Genomic DNA, 22,609 nt, shown 5'->3' with positions numbered 1-22,609 from the left:
GTATCACGGTAGTATAAAGTCTCAAATCGAATAACAAACATTACACACTGCTAGCATCATAACATAATCTTTGCTTCGTCACGTCCTATCAATTAATCAAATAATAATTGACGGTTTTAGTGCTGTTGTTAACAATGTATGACTTTCAGTTTCATAAATAACTTAAAGTTGGTATGATGGTTTGTTTACGACGTTATTTGAGAAGATAAGACAAAGTCAACGTCAATTTTTTTTGATTTTTACAAAATGTTAGTCTGAAAAAAATTAAAAATAAGTTGCATCTGTTACTGGTTCGGAAATTTACTGATATTAAAGAAGTATCAGCTAGAAATATTGAAGTGGCATTTGTAAATCAGCATTACAGTAGTATTTGATAATTAAAATAAGCTAATTATTTTGAAAAAATCTGTTCCGTTTTAAATTGAAAAATAATATACTAAAAATTACTAAAAAACCTATCGTTAAATCCAGATTTCAACAGCGGCTTTTGTTTTACTTGACTGACACGTTGATCTTTGGTTGAAATTAACTTACCCTCGCGTTATTTTTGTGCCGAGAGTAAATTGTCAATATTCGGCTTAGTTGTTTGGAGACAACAGAAAATAAACACATATTTTTTTATATAGTTATGTGTGAGTATGTTTATATGTATGATGTACTTACAATATGAAGAATAATATATATGGGAGCAAAGACCTTTTTTTTAGGTTATCAATTATGAAGGGTAGTTAAAATTATGAGACGTACTCTGCATAACCACCAGCGTAGCCACCTGTGCAAGTGCAGTCATAACAATGAGTATCGATTGGTATAAATAGAGCTGAGAGTAAAAACTAAAAACCTTCTTGTTCAAGCCTTGGCATATTCCTCTACCTTCAATACCTTGAGACTGACGATAATCAAGAATAAAGGCATTGGTGACGTCACACGAGGGGATTATACCTCCGACGTATATGTAGAAATTAAAAACAGGTATTATTTTCTATATACATAAGTATGTTCTATATTATATGCATACTTTGTTTTATTGGTGATATGAAACTTTTAAATTGAATAAAAAAAGGATCGTGACACGATCCCGAATAAAGAACACGCTATGGCGTGTTAAAAATCTTTAATAGCTACTAGAACTTTCTACATGATAAAATTTGAAGGCCATCTTTGGACTATTCAGACATATTATTAAAAAAATAATATAAATTTAATTTAAAACAACTAATTCTTGCATATTTTCTTGTATGTGTTAAAATTATTTTTTTAAGTTATAATATAATGAATGTTTATAAAATAACATATAAAAATAATAAACTATGAGATAACTGCGCTTGTTAACTTGGAGCATGAAATTAATGTGTCTCGTTTACAAATGGCCTTTTAAGTTTACTAAAACGAACTTTCATCACTAATACAAATTTAAAGAAAAATATTTAGGAGTGGTTCTATATATTAGAATATATAAGTTGATTGATTGAGTATATTTTACGAAAAAAGTGCCAAACCCAAGTTTGATTTCCAAACAGAGAATACCGTATAGAAAAATATATAAGCGGTCGAGAAAGCAGACGAAAGAAACCTGAGAAGAAGGAACCGCTTTAAATTCTTAGCTTGAAGTTGACTTTACTAAAAAGTTTGTAATTATGAAACGATATCTTTTATGAAGACGAAAATAGTTCTTTATCTAATTTCGTCTTTACGAAGAAGTGATCATAATACAAGGATTCTGTTCTACAAATTAAGATACGAAGCCTTAACAAAAAGAGAAACTTTAAATTGGAGTAAACTTCGAATGCGTCACGACGAAGTGTTACTAGACTGGAGTATTGGGTTTAGAAAAAATTTAGAAAAAATAAAGCTGTAAGGACACTGTAAATAGTAAATAATTTTTCAATAAAATTAACTTCTATTCAATTGCACTATTTATTGAATTTGGGTGGTTTTTTTTTTATAAAAAGTAAATATATGTACAAAGATTTCGTATATCAGTACCTGGTTAGAAATTTGCACACAACTTATTCTCAAAACTACCATTTTATTTTTATAGCAGCAAAGGTTCTGACGCTACTTAACGCTAACAATTTCTTTTGATTAACAATCAGTTAAGATTTAATTAATGCATAACTATATTATGTCTCCAAGTTAGAAATGTTATTTGCCTTCAACATTATCGTTTGCAGTCTTACAGTATCCACGATATAGACATAAAACTTTGCAAAACCCATTCTAAGAAATGAGCTCCCCAACAAATCGAAACTTCTCGGATGCCTTCGTGAACAACAAAATTTATCTTTTTCATCCTGTGTACTAACCTCGATTCATTGTATCATTACTTGTACAACATATTTTTTTACCGCCATTTTCTTTACTTTGTAACCTGTCAGTTGTATTTCATATAATTTATTATTTAAGTAAAAATCTTTTTTATAATATCGTTAAAAAATGCCGTTTGCATTTTGTGTTAAATATATTTAGAGAAAAATCGAAGGATTGCTAATAATAATCTGCTTCTATTGTATTTTAAGTATGTCCAGCTTCTAAACAGTGTAAGTGAAATCGCAATTTATATACTTTTATTTTCTTATAAGGTTTTCTTACCATTAATTTAGTAATGCAATTAAGTAGCAACTTGCACTTTAGAATAATATAAAGGATTTATATTTTTATCAAGCTGAAGTTAGTTGTTACAGCTACATTAAATGTTCAAACGTAATCATAGTCATTTACGATCTATATAAGGAAATTATTAAAAACATTTCAAAGGCAGACAGGTTTTTCCGTCAACCTGGAGGCATTTTAAGACTTTTATCTTCCATGGCTTTTATCTTTAAGAACAAAAGGGATTTAAGCATTGTGCTTTCATTCATTTCACAAATGAGAACCTCTATTTGATTTCTATTGAGTATAATAATGATTAATTTATTTAATTCCTAATTGAAATCATGCTGTTTATAATAATCTTTTCTGAGTTAATTTGTCACGTTAAAGGAGAATTCTTTGAACAGAGTTTCGCGACTCCGAGAATTAATTATAACCTAATAGGCAATATTAAATATTGTCACTCAAAAATAATATCTTGTAATACTTCTACAAATTTTTAAGCATATACAGCATATTAATATATGATTATTCTTATTCTGAACAGCAAACAAATACTAGTTATATGAAAAAAATTCTAAGTAATATTTTATCACAAAATCTTATTTTAATAAACGCCAAACTTGGTAAATTCTTAGTTTAATGTCTGAATGAACACTGCAGTAGACTGTAAGCTGTCTGACCTAGATTTATTCTAGGCATTCTAAATATACCTAAAAAGAAAATATCGCTACGTATTAAATATTTCCAGTAATCTCCTTTTTTCAGTTTCTTAATATTATTATGAATATTTAAGTTACAGAAACATATGACATACTAATGATAGACATACATATATGATTAACACACTGACAAATTTCGTAGTGAGTTTATAATAGCAAAAACACAAATTATTTTGTATTGTGCTCTCTTAAAATAATACTTGTAAAGTAAATAATTGTACATAAATATATATTTTTTGTATAATAATGTTTGAGTGATAATATTGAAGTGATTATTGGCATTCCTTTACAACATAAATAGGTGTGTCATAATATATGAGAGATGTTATATGGGGATGTGAAGATTAAGATAATGAGATAAACTCCGACAGGCTGTTTGGTTAGATGTTCCCTTTCAAATGAATAATTTAAACAAGTGCAATAAACATAAGTGTTTTTACTGATATTTATTTGTTTACTGAATTAAAAAATTATAATACTTACATCAGCACTCGTCATTTATGAAATAAAATTTAATATTATGGAAATTATATTTTTCGTTTAAAACATATTTGTAAATTTAAAATCTTAGTTACTTACTGTTATAACTTCTAGAAAAATTGAAGTATATATATTAACATTTTTTTAAATAAAAGGCAATTTGCGTCTAGTGTCTGTTAAATATTAAACTGGTGCGAATGAAGTAATTAATTGATTAATTTAAGTAAAAATACCGCACATCATTTTGGAAAAGAGATGATGCTCCTACGCCTTTGTCCGACATTAACCAAATATAACTAAAATTGTTGCTAGGAAACTGGCTTTCAAATTAAAAAACCGTAACGAAATTGGTCGATTGGTTTAAGAGCTACCACGACACAGACAAACGCGCACAGACAGACATCGTTAAAATCCGCCTTTGTGCATCTATATTAAAACAAACTTACTTCTTGTCAAGGTAGATATTAATGAATTACAACTTAATTAAATTGTTTTCAGTGTTTTCAAATTCAAATAGCCACTCCTAATAAGTACGAGTAATTGTCGTGGGAGGTGTATTTTCATAATATCTGTATTATTAACATTCATATTCTAACTTTAGAAACACGAACGGTCATACCACGCGACTTTGTTATTAACACTGCACCATTTAGATCATGTTAAATTCAGTAAATATGAAAAATATATTTTTTGTTTCTTCGAACTCGTAGCAGTAGTTTTTTCAGTTTTCGTTTGTGGTTCATGAGATTACCATTAGTCAAATTTTAGACTTGATAAAAATTTCACCACACATGATATCTACTATCTGTGTTTTATTCTTGTAATGGATAGTTCTCATTTTATGATTTTATTCTTCACCTGTCTTCTCGTTTCAGCGAACGTTCACGAATTATTCTTTGCAAAATTGGGCATGTATAAAGCGTAATGATTAAATAATTATATTGATTTGTTTATAATTTTAAATTGCAAACTATGACCTACTATTTCAAAAACAGTTTTCAAACATTTTTGTAACATAAAACGAATAAACACCGTTGTCACAAAAGCCTATCCAAACTTCAAATTTAAGACAAATAAGAACTTTGTTTTTTCATAAAATATACTTTATTTGTTACCTGTTTGAAGTTGTGCGTACGCGGTCCCATAATGGCTGACAATGAATTAATGAAGGAAATGTCGCCATGAATACTAACACACTTCTGACATCTGTGAATCAACAGCTGTAAACTTTTATAAAAAATAATTGCAATGTCTATTCTCAAAATGTACAAAGACGGCCTCCTGCAACTCTTCATCTTCATGAACTGCATACTTCGAAACACCAGGGGTATGGACAGGGGTGTTGTCATGGAGCAACAGAACACCTTTAGACAGCTTGCCTCTTCTTTTTCCTTTATCTTTCCACGTTATTTATATGTTCATGAAACATAATATATATCGTTCACGACTGTATTACGTTTGTTTTTTAAATCCATCATCATAATGTCTTAAATACCCCAAGTGATTGTGCACATTCGTTTTTTAGTCGATTTACCACCTGTGCCTTTTCAGGACGTTTTTCACCCTTATAATGCCATTCCATTGACTCGCCTAGCTTTGTGGATCATAATACACGGTCATAATTTCATCACCAGTCACTGCCTGCTCGATTAAAGTCTTTGAGTTTTCACCATGAAGATCCAAAAACTTCGAAACGCAGTGCACTCTTTCCTGTCTCTGTACCAAAGAAATCTGACTTTGAAATTAGCGATTCGTTAAACCACCTACCGCTACCTTCATTAGACTGAGATTCTAATGATGGTCGAAGAGAAAGGCTTTGGTGCCGTCTGTTATGCAAACTAGGATATGCGAAAATGTTACACAATGTACTGCACGTCCAAAAAATAGTGCTACGGTACGGAGATATCATATAATTTTAGGAGGGGGTGTTGTTTCTTGTGCATGATCATGGAAATATATTGGCAGTGACTAGAAACACCCAAGTTAAAAAAATGTAGAAGACACAAATTTACTACCTTACAGCGTAGTCAAGTGGTTTTATATTCTGAAGTTAACTAAGTTTCTGAAGTAAAAGTTTGGCTACTATCTCCAGAGTGTGATAGTGTCATAGCGGCCATTAAAGTTTTTAGGTTCTTTATTTCTTGAAAAGTCTTATTTAACGTATAAACTTCGGAAACTTACTTAACTTAGACAATTTGCGCTCAAAATTCTATTCCAATAATTTTATCTTATATGAAAAAGTTTCTTTAAAAAGATCGCTTGCAGTAATAACACCGCTCGTTACACTCATTACAAGGATGTCTTTTGAAATTTTACTATTAAAAAATATAAAGAATTTTATCGGTATAACTTATTGGAGCCATAGATTGTCAAATTCTATTGTTTTGTATGGAACATTACCAACAAAAAATATCTTTTAGTTTCTAATAAGAGTTATGTGTAAGGGCCTGATTTTTGTCTTTTCATTGTATACACACGCCACCTAACTTACCCAAAATAATTGACACTTATGTTAAAGTAAACATATAACTAGGAACATTTGAATTTAAAGGTTTCTTTTCATTAACTTTACTTGCTGGAGTAAAAAAAGTTCGTAGTAAACATTTTTAGGACAGACATTTTTTTATGCAGATAAAGTGTAGATGAACTTCTTAGAGGAGACTTGTAAAAATATTTAATATTACTCTGTCATTAGGCAATTTAGCCATTTATTTCATTTCAAACAAACTTAGATTCTTATTACATTTGTTTACCTTTTTATTTTATGAGAATATTTATCGAAATGTATCAATAACTCAACAAAATGATAATAACTAACAATTTCAGAATCTTTTGTGTTTAAGTAAAGAAATAATTAATAGGAAATCTATATTTCTAATTATTAATAGATAAAATTTACTTTATTAACCCTTCTATGATTCTAATGATCATTATTCCTTCATTTACTAAAGTCACGTGTAATGTCGGAATGAGAATAAATGGCCAACGAAGTGGACACTTTTTTTTTTTATTCATATATGAATAATAAAATATTTAATTTAACAATAAATGAAAATTATCGTCGCTAATGATTCCATTGCGTGCTACAATCAATATTGTTTTACTGGACATCAAAAATTCCACGTTTAAATAATAAGAAACTTCGACTTTCCCCAAACGTAACGTTTTTGGAGACCATTACAGCAAACAGGATACGGATTCTCAATTTTTTTTTATTGTCAGTTAACATACAGATTTGTTTTTTTTAAGCCATACATCCGAGATTTGTACAGTCTAATAAAATTACCAAGACTCTTGGTTAGTAATAATAGTTTTATTTAAAATTGTCACTAAATCTGATTCTAGTAACCGTTAGCCATTTTTTTTACATTGTAAGCAAAAATTTATAGTATATATTACCAACTTGTTGATTTTCGTAACCAAAAATTAATATTAACATTTAAGATAAATAAATGATTTGGTCTGAATTACGTTCATATGATGATGACGTTTTTTAAAAAATAAATATTTATTTAAATTGTCAATTTTAACAAAAACTTAACAATGATTATGTTACTAATCAAGTAAGGACTTTCTGTGGGACTTGGAAATAAGAATCATCATTTTGTTTTAAATTTAATAATTCATTAACACCAACTAGGAAGCATTTTACACATTGCAGGACTTTTCACATTTCCTTTATAATAGTGTATTGAACAATCCTACCAATATTTAGCCAAGTGCGAATTTTTGTAACCTTGGATGTCTAAATTGACCGGACTATATTGCGTTTAATTAGTCCGTCCGTCTGTAATTAACTGCAAGCTAAAATCTATTTATCTTTACGTATATATTTAGAAAATGTAATTCATTATCAATAACATTATTACTCTTAGTAATATTAAGCTAATGAAGATCACGTTAATCGATTTAATTAATTTCATCAATAACTGTTTTAAATTTGTTAACATTATTTTCAGCTAAGATTGTTGATATATAAATATTTATATAAATATTTATATAAATATTTATTAATTTTTTATATAAATTTAGTTTTTTATATAAATATTTATTAATTTTTTATATAAATTTAGTTTTTTATATAAATATTTATTAATTTTAGTCTGTAAATTAAAAATGTCTATTTCAGTCCTTCCTACATCATTGTTATCTAAATTACCTGTTACTGCCATCATTATCGAGACGAGACTTTAAAGCCTCGACCCTGCTACATACATATATAATTTTAATGTTTAATGCTTAGGCAAATTGGGAGAATAATAATAATAAAACCTTGTAAAATACTATCCTTCTTTTAAATCGCAACATAATCAGAAACAAAAATAATATGATTTTACACGTAGCTTCATACGTCATTAAATTTTATTATTGCTAGTCGTGATATATAGAGAATGCAGACATAATTGTTCGTCTATCCTTTACTTCGATTAAACTAACCAAAAAATGTAATGGAAAGTATTTTTTTGTCTGGGTGTTAGTATGTAACTCGTTACTAGCGCGATATCTTCTTTGTTTGATAATTAATTAATTGATTTTATTTATTTCATCGATTTCACACAAACAAATCACATATTGGATTAGTTTACACGAAACAAAGAGGTGACAGAAATTGTTTGAATTTATTGAAGAATATTTCAAGATTGCACAAAAAATGCTTTGATTGTTTCGGATATGTTTTCTTATAAGATAATTTAACCACTGCGCCTTGAGTTATAAACATTCAAAGAACATCATAAAGTTTATTCCACGTTTTGTCGCGGGTATTCGTATTTATTTTAACTCGCGTTGCTTTCAAACACTGTATACGCGTAATATTTTCGTAAGCGGATTTTGAAGCTCAGAGTTTAAAATTTAACATAACATTACTACTGTGATATTTAACCAGCAAATAAATATTATCAAAATGATGTATGATATTGATGTTACAAGCAATAGAGGCGGTCTTTAATATCCATGTATGATGTAATTTGTTCAATCAATTACGTAGTATGTTCAATGTGTACGGATGGAGAATTCGGGTAAGTGATCTTTGGATCTATGGCGTTACGAACCATTTACTTAATGTGATTTAAATTACAGCGGGACTTACAACAGAAGCTGCTATCATATCATTATTTGAATATTTAATCTATATTATTGAATAAATTAGATTAAATTTGTTTGTACACGGATTAAATGTTTTTAATTTTCACCAGACACAATGAATCTGTAAGTGTACGTTTCGAAATATTATTTTAATCCACGACCGTCGTACTTGAGAACATAATACGATACTATTTAATTCGATTCCATGATCTCGCCAAGCTTTATTGACTTTCATTTACATGTGAATAACTCGATAGAAAGCAACGAGGGAGTCTTTATCTTCGTTTTCGTCGCCTTTATTATAATACGGTGTATTGTTGTACGATGTGTTACGACTTTGTAGACTCTTACCCAGTTACTTCATTTACAAAAGCAGTAAACAAGATTTGATACAATTATGTAAAAGTCAAAATCGTTTATGCGTAATATATTTAGAGAAATTACCTGTACTTTATTTAGCACATAATTATTATCAAACATCTGCGTATTCTCTAACTTTTAAACAAGGTTAACTTCCTACCAAATACTGGATAATCGTCAGAAGGATAGAATTTATTCGTATTGATTAAATTTTGATAAGAATTTACTCATGGTAAAACAAAAGTAACGTGTGCCGCAGCCAAATAATTTAACGAGATCTAAGATTTTCGCGAGTTTTATCCATTTAAATGAAACTAGTATTTTTCGGATAAACTACGTCGGGCAGACACTCGTCTGCCCGTGATCACGGTTGCTGAAAAGTAACCGACACGTCGGGAGTATGTAGTTTTTTACAAAAATAAATCACGCGTAGTTTATCCGAAAAATACTAGTTTCATTTAAACAAATAATTTAATTTGATAAAAAATATTGATATCAAGTGTTCCAATGCTGTAGTTAGGTAGAATGGCTTACGATGTTTACGAGGTATTTTATTATTTTCAGCAATCTATATTTTCATTACTATTAGAACCATTATTTAAAATTTTTACAGACTAATACTGCTAAGAATAATTTATAAAATTCATTATATAATTTTTAATCTTATCTCAGCTGACAAGATAAAAGTTGAAGATGAATCACTCGGAAGTGTTATTGTGCAAATAATAAAGTTTACATATTTTTTCCACTCAAGTTTGTTGTGCCATATATGTCTAGTAGAAACTTATCAGTGAAGTCTCTTAAAACAATAAATTCCTCACTTGTCGCGAACTCTCCACTATTCACTGTCAGGAATCTAACGAGAAAATAAAGATTACTTTTAACTGGAGATTTAAAATAGAAAACCTCATTTGTTCAACAAAAACAGGTTGTGCTCTAATATATTTAGTGTACTAGACTGATTGATATTGATTACTAAGATTACTCTTTGAATACTTGGATGGATGGCAGTGATGATCACAATAAGCGTAAACAAGTGAATTCAACTCATAAAAATTAAGTTTTAAAAAGCACTTGAAGTAAGAACAGTTATGACAACCTTACAAAGAAACAAAATAAAAGATTAACAAATACCTTTTAAGTCTGTCTGCTTTAAAAAACTACTCTGTTGTTACGTTTATTTTTAGTTAACGTTTTATACAAATTTGATAAAACTAAATTTATTCCATTGTATAAGAATAAAACTGTCAATTTTATTGAACACACACACACACACACACATAAATATATACATATGTATAGAATTAATTGGAAAAGTTGCTCTTAATAATTGTTTCCTAATCTTAAATCTTTGAGTTAATAGGGAAAGAAGTTTCTTCCGTTATTATCCATTCGTAAACCTTTGTTTTGAATTCGGTACTTCCATCAACATTGCTGAATTATTTTATTTATGAGTTATTTCTTAAAATAATCTACTGTCTTATATTTTTATAAGTTTAAATAGATTCAAACGGAAGGACGAAGTGATACCAAAAACTACTCTAAACCTAGCTTATCTTCAAATCAGATTAATGCTACAGATTGGTGTAAGACTAATTCGATGTTGGCCTTCATTACACAATTGTTATAAAGTTTTAATATATAACTTATATATTTATTTTGTAAATAATGGTTTTGATATTAAAAACTATTAAAAAATTTTATATAATAAGCGAAAATAAAGAGAATATTGTGTCAATGAGTGAGTACAATTTCATTTTCTCTTTTCAAGTATTCTTAAAATAAAGATTTTTTCGAAAAGCATAAATTTTCATTGAATCTACGCACACCCACGTAGACGGAAAGCGAACTCCCAATGTTTGTTTTGGACTTCGCCTTAATATAATGTAGAAAATACAAAACTGTTGCAAAATCACGGCAGCGTTCACAAAGAATATATATGATATTCATAATGTCTATTTTTTAATAGCAAATTAATTATTTAAATTAGACTTGCGGCAAAAGACAATATTTACTTTGTTAAATGTAGCTGAGACAATCTGTTTACTGATTAGCCGGATAGCGGGGAGGCTTCAGCGGATTATGTTACTTTATGTATTTGAAAATTGGAGAATGCTTTAATTTGAAATAAGTTTAAAACAGGGTAACGAAGATGGAATTCGTAAGTATCTTGGATGAATTAAGTTTTCAATGGGTATTCAATTTCAATCCAATTAATATTCAAAATATTTAAGTAAAATCGATACAGTAAAAAGAAGACCGCTTTAAAATCTTTTATTTGAAACATGATTCGAAAAGAGATCAAATACTATTGTCAAATTCTTTTAACTTTTTTCCCAAATCAGAAATCTATTGTTAATGGGTTTTAATTTATCTATTGTCTGTAACAGTGCCCTTTACGGCGAGAAATGCTCACTCTGCGGATATAACGTTCGGAAGTAACACAAGTGTCTTAATAAATAGTGAACCTTCATCTATTCATTATTTTTTGTTTTTGTACAATTTCAATATCAAATGGAGTACTGATGTTCGTTGAATATTAATGTTTTATCGTAATCTAATATTCTCATAATAATATGACAACTTTATAATTTTTGTCTGTAGATATGAATAAAATCTTTTGTTATGGCCAAGATAAGAATTATTTGTCTATAACAGTAAACTGCTTATCTCAAGAGTCGTAACGAAGTTGTTGACTGAAACTCAACATACCTACTTAATATTTTGTTTGTAAGTTGTTTTGTTCTAGTGATAAAAAAGCATTGGTACACATTTTTTACGTAAAGATCATAATACAAAAAATAAATACCGCGTTTAAACAAACACTTCGGGACTATAATGTAAACAACATTCAAAGTTAGGTATCGATAAATAATGTGTAATGTTTTGCGCCTCAGAAATGGGAAAAAAATATTTTTTTATTAGATCCCATATATACGTGTTTTTAAATATTAAAGGCTAAATTATGTTTGGTGGCACCGGAGGACGCCATAAAAATCAGTTTGACTTATAAAACTATATTCAATTCACAATTAAGACTTATAACTAACTACGTCCTAACTAAATAGGTGTCTGTAAGTCAGCGGTTGACTCCAGACTGAACATATGTTAAAATACTTTTCCCATTCCCACCGATGGTTCAGCGTCAGCATTTGGTACTTAACACCATTGATGTACTATAAGGTTATTTCTCGACTATGCTTACGTAATAATTATATAGACTTTAATAAGAAAGGCTATCCTTTATTTATAGATAGACAGTAAAACATCATAAAAATATACCGAATTACATATGAATATCCTTTCCACCAGTCCAGAGACGAAACCTCTCAGCATCCCATGGATTCACCGTGCGGGTGCCGGGTCCATCGCGTTGCAGGGAGAGGAGTTTGAATATAATTACGATCAAGGAAAAACAAACTGGATGGCCTGTTTTAAAGCAACTGAATTCTAATGAGAACAAAGTTGGACAGTGAGTGCGACGGATATTAAACTGTTGTAATTATTGTTGCCTGGTGTACAATGATAACGGTTAGTATTAAACATGGCTGTAACATTTAACTATTACGAGATAGTGTTGGTTGGTTAACTATAACATAGTTAAACTATATCGAGCTTTGGAAAATTGTATCATAAACCGAGTATTTTTATGTGCAGTAAATAACTATACATTACTTGTTTCTAAACCGGGACTTTTCACGAGGATCACGAGAAACTTTTGTAGCGAATATAAACAGTATTTTGTACCAATCTAAACATAAAATATCATTTAAATCGCCAAACTAGCCGTGTTTACAATTGAGTTACAAACAACAATTCACATTTTATATATTCATGATTTTATATGTTCATGAATTGAACCTCATGGTTTGAAAAGAAAAAGAGCCTTAAATTTAATTAGACAGAGTAGAAATTTACGTAATTAATAAAACATGAATTTATTATATTGATTAATCTCAGAAGCTGTCTACAGAATTATATATGTATATAAATCTAATTATGTATATATCTAAATCTAATCCAAAGAACAGCCTGAACATTATTGACAATTAATAAAATGTCTTTTTATTTTATTTTGTCCTTTCGCAGTGAAATAATAATAAATTGAATAAGAAAAAATATATATGCTCATTATTTATTTTAATTAAAATTTACATTTTATTGGTAAAACAGAAAATCTTTGGTTTGTTTAAATACAATTGCTATTTAGAGAACGCACAGGCATTGATATGATAAATAAATTCAGAAAGAAATATTAGACAGAGCATGATTTATTTGATTAAATTTAAATAAATCGATTAAATTTAAAGTTATCAGTAGTTACGGAATAAATAAATAATCTCATTGTCAGAGCTTTGAAACCTCACAGGATAATCAATACCTTTTGTTCTTACAGATGGATGCCACGAAAGGGAATGTCTTATATTGTACTATGTTCATTGATAAATGGGCTTTATATATAAATTATTAAAAATAAAGTAATTGTTGAATTCTAAATGCTTGTTTAGTTAATAATTATATAAGGCGGCAACCGGAGGTTCCAGGAAAACTACGAAACTTACTTATATGTATATTATAATAAGAATTACATATTAAAACTTATAACCTATACCTAAGACTATAATATTGCCCCGATGTTAGGATAGCAATACCATTCCATAGCTTGTGTGGTATCAGGAGTCTTCTGGTTCACACGGCTTGGTGTTCGTTCCGCGGAGTCAGCAGCGTCACTCGTTATATGATATTTTATCTATACAACGATTTCCCCTTCGATGTTCATTTATTTTACAATAGTAGAGCGTACGTAACACATTTAAGTTTGTTTATCAAAAACAATTATCGACACGAAGCAGGATTTGAACTAACAATGAGTTGTCTTCACTCAGTTTTTTAGGTTCTTTTGAATGACAAGTTTGGAAGGAATTTAGGTTAATTTCGTGATTTTTTTTATAAAGTCACATCTGTCTTGACATGACAGTACAATAAATACTTACATGCGGATTTAAGCGATACATTGTTGAATGATATTAAACGTGTGTAGACAGTTAAAACTTAATATTAACGGATGATCTTAATAAAGCCAATGTTCATTTTATTAACTTTAATTGGAATTTACAATAATAATAGCTCACGGCAAAATCGAACTACAAGTTTAATTATATAATAACTACCTAAATTAGCAAAATATTATACGCATCTATAATGTAGTCTATAGTAATTAAAATATCATCCGTAAATATTGTTTGTATCTTCATACCGAAATTATTTCGCATAACTCATATAATTATTATTAAAAAATATAATTCTTTCCTACGTGTTACAATTTTTAAATCCCAATTAATTATTTTGATATTTTTGATGGTGTCAGTTGAGATTTTCAAATCTGTTTCTTTGCCCATAAGTGTAATTAGACATTGCAAATACAAGTTAAATTCAAGACAGATTTGCTAGTCATATAATATCATTTTATCAGATTTGTTATTAAAAATAAATTTCTCCTATTCTGTCAACAAAATATTAGTATCATCAATTCCAATTAATTCTTAAATCTTCTTCAGTCATAAGGTAACTTACTACAGTACAGTAGCATCTTGTAACGACAATATGTTTAGTATCGTAAGACAAAAACATGTTACAGTTGGATAACTGTTTTACACTTATATTAACGAACATAGAGAAGAATTTACCAACAGCAATATAAATTAATAGTCAATAGTTAATAATTGTCCATAAATATTTTATTCCTATAATAATGTTTCAGTGATAATATTGCAGTTACTATTGGCATCCTTTTACAACATAATAAACGAGTATGATTCATCATCACACATGTTACATAGGGATGTGAAATAGTTAAGATAATGAGACAAGCTCCCAAGGGCTGTTTGATTAGATATTCTCTTACAAGGGAATGATTTAAACAAGTGCAATAAACATGTTTTAAGTGTTTTTTTACTTTTACTTATTTCTTGGTTATTAAAAATATAAAGCAATGTTGGTTATTGTCGTTATTGCTATAAAATATATTTAATTTTTTTTTCGATTCGAACGCATTTCTATATATTTGAACCGTTGCATATTATTAACAGGTAACTTTTATGGTAAGTAGAAATAAAAGAGATTGCATAGAAAACCCACTAGTTCTCGATAATCTTGAAATTGGAAACTTAATGTGGTTTAAATGTGATATCTTGTATTTTTCATTTTTTATTGTAGCTATTTTTAATTATGGATGTAATGAAATGGCATTGACAAGGACTTTCGTTAATTTAAATTTGCCGCGCTTGGCGTCTGTGTATGTTGTCTGTGGAAGCTGACAGCGGGCGCACTGGTGTGGAGGGTGCTTGAACGGCGGTTGATATTCATATTATTCTGTGAATTATATTATTATTGAAACGTGTAAAGAGATATTACTTAACATTAAATGTCGTTTCTTTGTATTTTAAGGTAAATAGAAATGTTAATAGTATTGTTAAACGATAAATTGTAAGTGTGTTAAATAAAACAAAACTTTGTATTTACAGAGTAATTTAATTAATTAATAGTAGTTTAATTTGAAAGCTCTCAACAACGTATCTTATTCACTGTTACGTATAATAAAAAAATCAGTCAATAATACGGATGTAATAAATCCTTGTACGTTACGTTTAGAAATGACATTTCACCGAGTTCCGTGTAGAGGATTTCCGTATGCTAATGGCTACTTTCACTATATAATTGTTATGGGAGTTGCATTTGCATAAAATTCGTATTCAAACTACATAAACACAAACGGAGCGGTAAATTTTTGTTTATTTTTCCACCACTATCACAGTAGATGTTCTGTGTAAGAGACTGTCCTAGCTTCTTAAGAAAAAAATAAATTTGTTATTCGTATTCCTATAAAGGCAACTGTAGCTAGACTGAGTGGCTTATTATTGAAGGGTTTTTTGTTTTACTTGCACTTACTTCCTAAATTCATTTCAAATGCAGGCTTGATCTAGAAAATGGTAATCATCAGATACGCTCTGTAGAGTCATTTGTAAATTGCCATTGTCTTTAATTTGATTTGAAGATACAGCTTTGTATAAAGTTCTCATATATACTAGATTTAGATTAGTATTTGCACTTATATACTTTATGAACAAGTTAAACTCTTTTGTGAGAGTTCATATAAGTTATTCTCGTTACTTACTATACTTATACTTACTCTCTTATATACTAACTCTCGTTATATACCAACACTCCTTGTATACTTACTCTACTTATATCCTTACTTGCCTTATATAGTGAGTGAGTGAGTGAGTACTTACTCACCTCATATACTTAATCTCCCTATATGCTTATTCGTCTTACATACTTCCTCTACTTTCATACTTCCCTTACTTATATACATACTCTCCTTATATACTTACTGCACTTATATACTTACGCTGCTTATATACTTACGTTCCTTATATACTTACTCTTCAAATATACTTACTCGGCTTATATACTTACGCTGCTTATATACTTGCTCGCCTTATATACTTACTCGCCTTATATACTTACTCGCCTTATATACTTACTCCACTTATATAATTACGCTGCTTATATACTTACGCTGCTTATATACTTACGCTGCTTATATACTTGCTCGCCTTATATACTTACTCGGCTTATATACTTACGCTGCTTATATACTTACGCTGCTTATATACTTACGCTGCTTATATACTTGCTCGCCTTATATACTTACTCGCCTTATATACTTACTCGCCTTATATACTTACTCCACTTATATAATTACGCTGCTTATATACTTACGCTGCTTATATACTTACGCTGCTTATATACTTGCTCGCCTTATATACTTACTCGGCTTATATACTTACTCGCCTTATATACTTACTCGCCTTATATACTTACTCGCCTTATATACTTACTCGCCTTATATACTTACTCGGCTTATATACTTACTCGGCTTATATACTTACTCCACTTATATACTTACGCTGCTTATATACTTACGCTGCTTATATACTTACGCTGCTTATATACTTACTCGGCTTATATACTTACTCTGCTTATATACTTACGCTGCTTATATACTTACTCGGCTTATATACTTACGCTGCTTATATACTTACGCTGCTTATATACTTGCTCGCCTTATATACTTACGTTCCTTATATACTTACTTACACTACTTCTATACTTACTCTAATTATGTACTTTTTCTCTTATATACTTACGCAAGTAAGCCAGTAAGTATATAAGCGAGTAAGTATATAAGGCTAGTAAGTAAATAAGTAGATAAGTATATGAGTGAAAGTAATATATATGCCAATGTAGTATATATTTATATAAAGGTGAATCTAGTAATCATCAATATTAAAAAATACAATTCTCAAGAACCTCCTCCTTCTTTGAATACGAAATTACAAAAATATTACGAAAATATAACGAAATCTCTGTTGGTTTCATACGTTTACTTTTACGTATACATTTTTTCCTAAATTTTCTAATGATTACATAAGCAGGTCTTATTGTAATGACCATGGGACCACCTGTGGAGTTGACCCTTATCAATTAATAAATCCAAATCGGTTAGCGTTTAAGTTAATCCATCATTTGTCGTTCATACTTCATGTTAATTTCAAACTCGCAATATGGGTGCCATTGTCAGAACTGGACCCAATTGAAATAGGACCAGTGAAAACAGTGACATTACATTACAGCGATTACAGTAAGTATATAAGTAAAGGAAGTATGTAAGTAGAGGAAGTATATAAGGTGAGTGGGTATATAAGTAGAGTAAGTTTACAAACATAAAAATTATAGACGAATTAAGAACTTTCTCCTATTTTGAAGTCGGTCAAGAAGGTGCACTAAATCAACAATATGCTATCTTAGTCCTTAAAGTTTATAGGCAAAAAGTGTCCTCAGTTATTATCAATTCGTAAACCTTTGATTTCAGTTCGGTATATCCGTAAACATTACTGAATTGATTTTATTTATCTTAAAATACTCTACAGTCCTATATTTTTACGAGTTACGCTAGACACAGTCGGAAGGCCGAAGTGACCAAAAATTACTCTAAACTGAGCTTATCCTCAAATTCAGCTTAATGCTACAAATTGATGAAATACTTACTCTTACTTAATTACCTTTACGATAGAATTGATAGAAAATATAAAAATTATAATAATAAAGAATTATTATTATAATTTTTATATTTTCGATACTATACCTATAGCAAGTAAATATTTTCAATGATTTTCTCTGCTATATATAGAAGACACTTATCCTATCGAGGGTTATAAAAAAATTACTTATCCTTAAAAAAATTACATCCCCTCTTGACCGAAATAACTTTAGGGGGTCCCTGTTAAAAAATAAATAATTTATTGAATTGGTTGAGTGAGGTCCAAAACAAAAATGTAAGGTTGGTTTCCGTCTACTTAATGTGAGTATAGATTCATTGAAAAGAATGCTTTTCTAAGAGAGCCTTGTATCAAGAATACTTACTTGAAAAGAGAAAATAAAATTGTACTAACTCGATAAGACAATTTTTATGTTCTGTTTATCATGTTAAATTGTTAAGAATTATATACTGTTATTTCCTTTATTTACTTAGCAATATATATTGCTATATATATATATATATATTTATGTATTAAGGTATTAATAAAGCCGTCGACTAAACTACTACAATTCACTATGTAACTTACTCACCCGTCCAAGAGTATTTCCTTCGGAAGTCTTCGAAAAGTAAACATATAAAGGTAAACTTTATTTTTAACCAAAATTAATCGTCATACTTCAAGATCCTCGTGTGGACGTCTTCTGAATAATCTGTTATTAATATTCGTGGAAAACTGGAGATCGATTTTTATTTTTCACTTTCATAATAATTTGCCATATTAGAAATACGGCTTATCTAAATAATAGTTAATATGTTGTTCGTTAACACTCAATAGAAGACTTGTTATTTATTTTTTTTATGGATTTGTTATATTTATGTATATACCGAGTATATTTATGTGTATTGAATAACTATACATTACTAGTACTAATGTGCTGCTTCCCATATGATCTCGAGAAATTCATGTAGGGAATATAAACCACATTTTATACTAGTACTATGAGTGTATAAAAGCTCATAAAGTGTATTGTGTAATTAAGAAAGACGTCCCATTTGTATAGCGCTAGCCATCATATAATTTATATCGTTGCTTCATTGTTAAAAGGATGTATTAAATAACAAGTCAGAGGACATCATTGTCCAACATACCCAAGCAAAGTTCTCCGAAGTATTACCTAAGTGCACTTATTTTAAATAAGACTTAAGGAAATTTTAAAGTTAAATGAGTAGTATGAGACACTTATTAGCTAGCGATAGTCGCTAAACTTCTACTTTTATATACTTCCTATACTTCAGAATGTAATACTAATTGATCTACATATTGGTATTAGACTGTATTACGAACTAATTATGCACAATTATGTAGAATCTAAAATTTGATAATCTTCGTATAAAATATCGTCATAATAATACACAAGTTACAAGGCTCTTTTAATACTAGGGAAATTGCACTAGGAATGTATTTTTTTTACCTATCTTTCTGTATACTGATCTCATTAAATGAATGAGAATGCTATTTACAACGGACTATTTTGAAGATTAGATAATGTTAAATCTAAAGCGACTAATGCTTCTGTATTTGACCGTTAATTTGTTAGTAACACGGTTTGATATTTTTATGTAATGGTTCCATTTTTTATCCGATGTTGGCCAAAATGTGATAAAGTTATTACTATATTCTGAATGAAAGAATTATTGCCTGCAGAGCTAAGCTCTCGAAAATTCTTAGATACTAAATCATCTTAATATTTGATTGATGACTTTGTTGGGACTAACTGATCTATGAGATTATCTTTTCATATATATCGGCGCAAGCAGCTTCAACGACGGATGCAACATGAAAATAACTGGCACCAATTATTATAACACCTTATTGGTCGTCGTTACTATTGTTAAAAGTAAAACGAAATCAAAGAGAATAGAACTATGTTTGAATTCTGGTTTAAATATGACGTCTGGACGCACGACAGGGGACTGCAGAGTTCAGCGAGTGCGGATCATCAAGAATGTGATTATGAAGAACCTTCGAGAAATACAAGAACATTTAGAAGAATTGAAGTTTCATTTTAAGATATCTGGAACTTACTGAAACAAGTGACATTAGAGACGTCAGCGAGGCTGGCGTCCTGTCTTTAAAACAATGAATTTATAATAAAATCCGATATCAGAAGTGGGATCGCTCCTGTGATCAGTTACTGCCGGTCTTAGTGTATTTGTAAATCCTGATCCAGCTCAAGAAAATAATCATCCGGAGAACTTGCGTAATGAAGAACGCTCCTCAGTCTTTCATGCAAATGATGTCAACAATGCAGAGCGTGACCGAACGTTTGCTACTAAAAAAAAACAAGGGATACGATTAAAATTACTAACAAGATCATATTAATTTTATCATCTTTTGATCCCGGTGATAGTGTGTGTGTTCGGGATTGATTCAAACGCATCTTTACGGCTGTAAATACGTACCAAATCAGTAACTACGACATTAGAATTAAAGTCTTTTAAAGGAGCGAGCTAGAAAGTGTGCAGACGATTGGTTAGTTGCAACATCTACACAAGAGGCATTACGTGAGACCATAGCTAACATTTGTTATTATCCTTTGAGCTAACCTCGTGTCCATGATGTATTCTGAAGAGAACCATGAGATTCTGTAGGGAAGGCTTGTGGTACCGTGACAAGACAATTATACACCACAGATCTGGAGAGCGTGACCTCTGAGCTAATCGCGTGTTACCCTTGAGCTAACCACGGGTCCTTGATGTATCCATAAGAGAACCATGAGATTCCGTAGGGATGCCTTGTGGAGCCGTGAGAAGACAAGTCTACACCACAGATGTGGAAAGCGTACCTCTGAACTAATCGCGTGTTACTCTTGAGCTAACCACAGGTCCTTGCTGTATCCTTAAGAATACCATGAGATGACGTAGGGAGGCCTTGGGAAGACTTGAGTATAAAGGTACACACTCGATCTATAAGAACTTGCATGATTTTAATATCAAACTACTGAGACCATTGCTTCATAGTAATATTTGCAACATGCCTGGTTAACACACGGCAGTGCCTCTACAAAAACGATGCTGTAATTCAAACGAAAGCATACTCGACTCCAAAATCCTGATCAAATACATCTATTGCGAATATAACTAATTTCTGTTCCTTTTCTGCTAACCGTGGTCATGCGTTTGAATCGTGTTTCCGACGGGAATAAGGAGATCACGCCGAATTTTAATTTAATACCAACTGGTAAATGTACTCTTAAATAAAATGCAAGATCGCAGTGGTGCGTTATACAAGAATCAATTGCAAATGATATCTCTGGGTGTAGAAAACAAATCGTAAACTATTTGCGTGGATTGAGATCGGACCTTACTATTTCAATGAATAGTTAAATAGTTATTAATGTAGAAATAATTTTCTATAGTTCCAGGTTTTGAAACGACTACTGATATATTAACCGGAGCAGATTTATTACGTGATAAGAATACATGTGGAAAATTTAGTATCCTTGCCGATGTTTTGCACATACGAACAAGTCAATTATGCTTTGACAGTTTAGATTACAATTCAACAATCAGTCCGTTTAAATCGAAGTAATGCACCAACACATTCAAAACAGGATGGTCGAGGCGGAGAGAAGATACAAAGCTAGGTTTTTGAGAGGTCGAGCTTCGATTAAAAGATTCCAGAAGGGAGATATTGTAATAATAAAAATATAACCCCAGAAATCGGATATCCCTATATTTAAAATTTTGTGAACTATACAAAATCCAGAAAATAATTGAGAATGATTAATATCTTGTAAAGTGATTTTAGACAATGGATGACTTCGAAATGTGGCACATGACCAGCTACGATGAGACTTCACAGCATCTGAGGGACGACACAGAATTACTAAGCAAGCAGTAAGGTGGACTGTTCGCCTACCTAATAGTTATCCGGTGAGCGTATTTCATTTTGTTCAAATTGCTTCATTCAAACGCATTACCATTAATCATTGCTAGCAATGTGATTGTCTAACACTTAGTTTGAGATATATTACTATAAAAGATGCATTTGGCGTGCGGATCCGAACCATAACAAAAAAAAATAATAATAATAAATAAAAAAAAAAAATAAAAAAAAAAAAAATAAAAAAAATGTAGACGGGTGGAAACGTCTTACGAAAAAAAAAAAAATATTGTACATGGGTGGAGACGTCTTACGCCAAACAAATAAAGAAAGAAAAAAAAAAAAAAAAAAATATTGTAGACGGGTGGAAACGTCTTA

At 30.0% G+C, this 22,609-nt stretch overlaps 2 long non-coding RNA genes across 2 annotated transcripts; both read left to right on the top strand.

Moving 5' to 3' along the window:
* The first annotated feature begins 513 nt into the window (after window positions 1-513).
* Window positions 514-13,869, top strand: LOC133319693 (uncharacterized). Its single transcript, XR_009753235.1, has 4 exons — window positions 514-632; window positions 708-972; window positions 12,552-12,770; window positions 13,636-13,869. It is a non-coding gene; the product is annotated as an uncharacterized LOC133319693 (long non-coding RNA).
* Window positions 13,870-20,148: 6,279 nt separating this feature from the next.
* Window positions 20,149-21,941, top strand: LOC133319682 (uncharacterized). The gene is made up of 2 exons (XR_009753227.1): window positions 20,149-21,299; window positions 21,765-21,941. It is a non-coding gene; the product is annotated as an uncharacterized LOC133319682 (long non-coding RNA).
* Window positions 21,942-22,609: the final 668 nt, after the last annotated feature.

This window comes from Danaus plexippus, chromosome 26 (genome assembly GCF_018135715.1).
Source record: "Danaus plexippus chromosome 26, MEX_DaPlex, whole genome shotgun sequence".
Lineage (NCBI taxonomy): Eukaryota > Metazoa > Arthropoda > Insecta > Lepidoptera > Nymphalidae > Danaus > Danaus plexippus.
The sequence above is the reverse complement of the archived record's forward strand: the minus strand, read 5'-3'. Positions and strand labels throughout refer to the sequence as shown.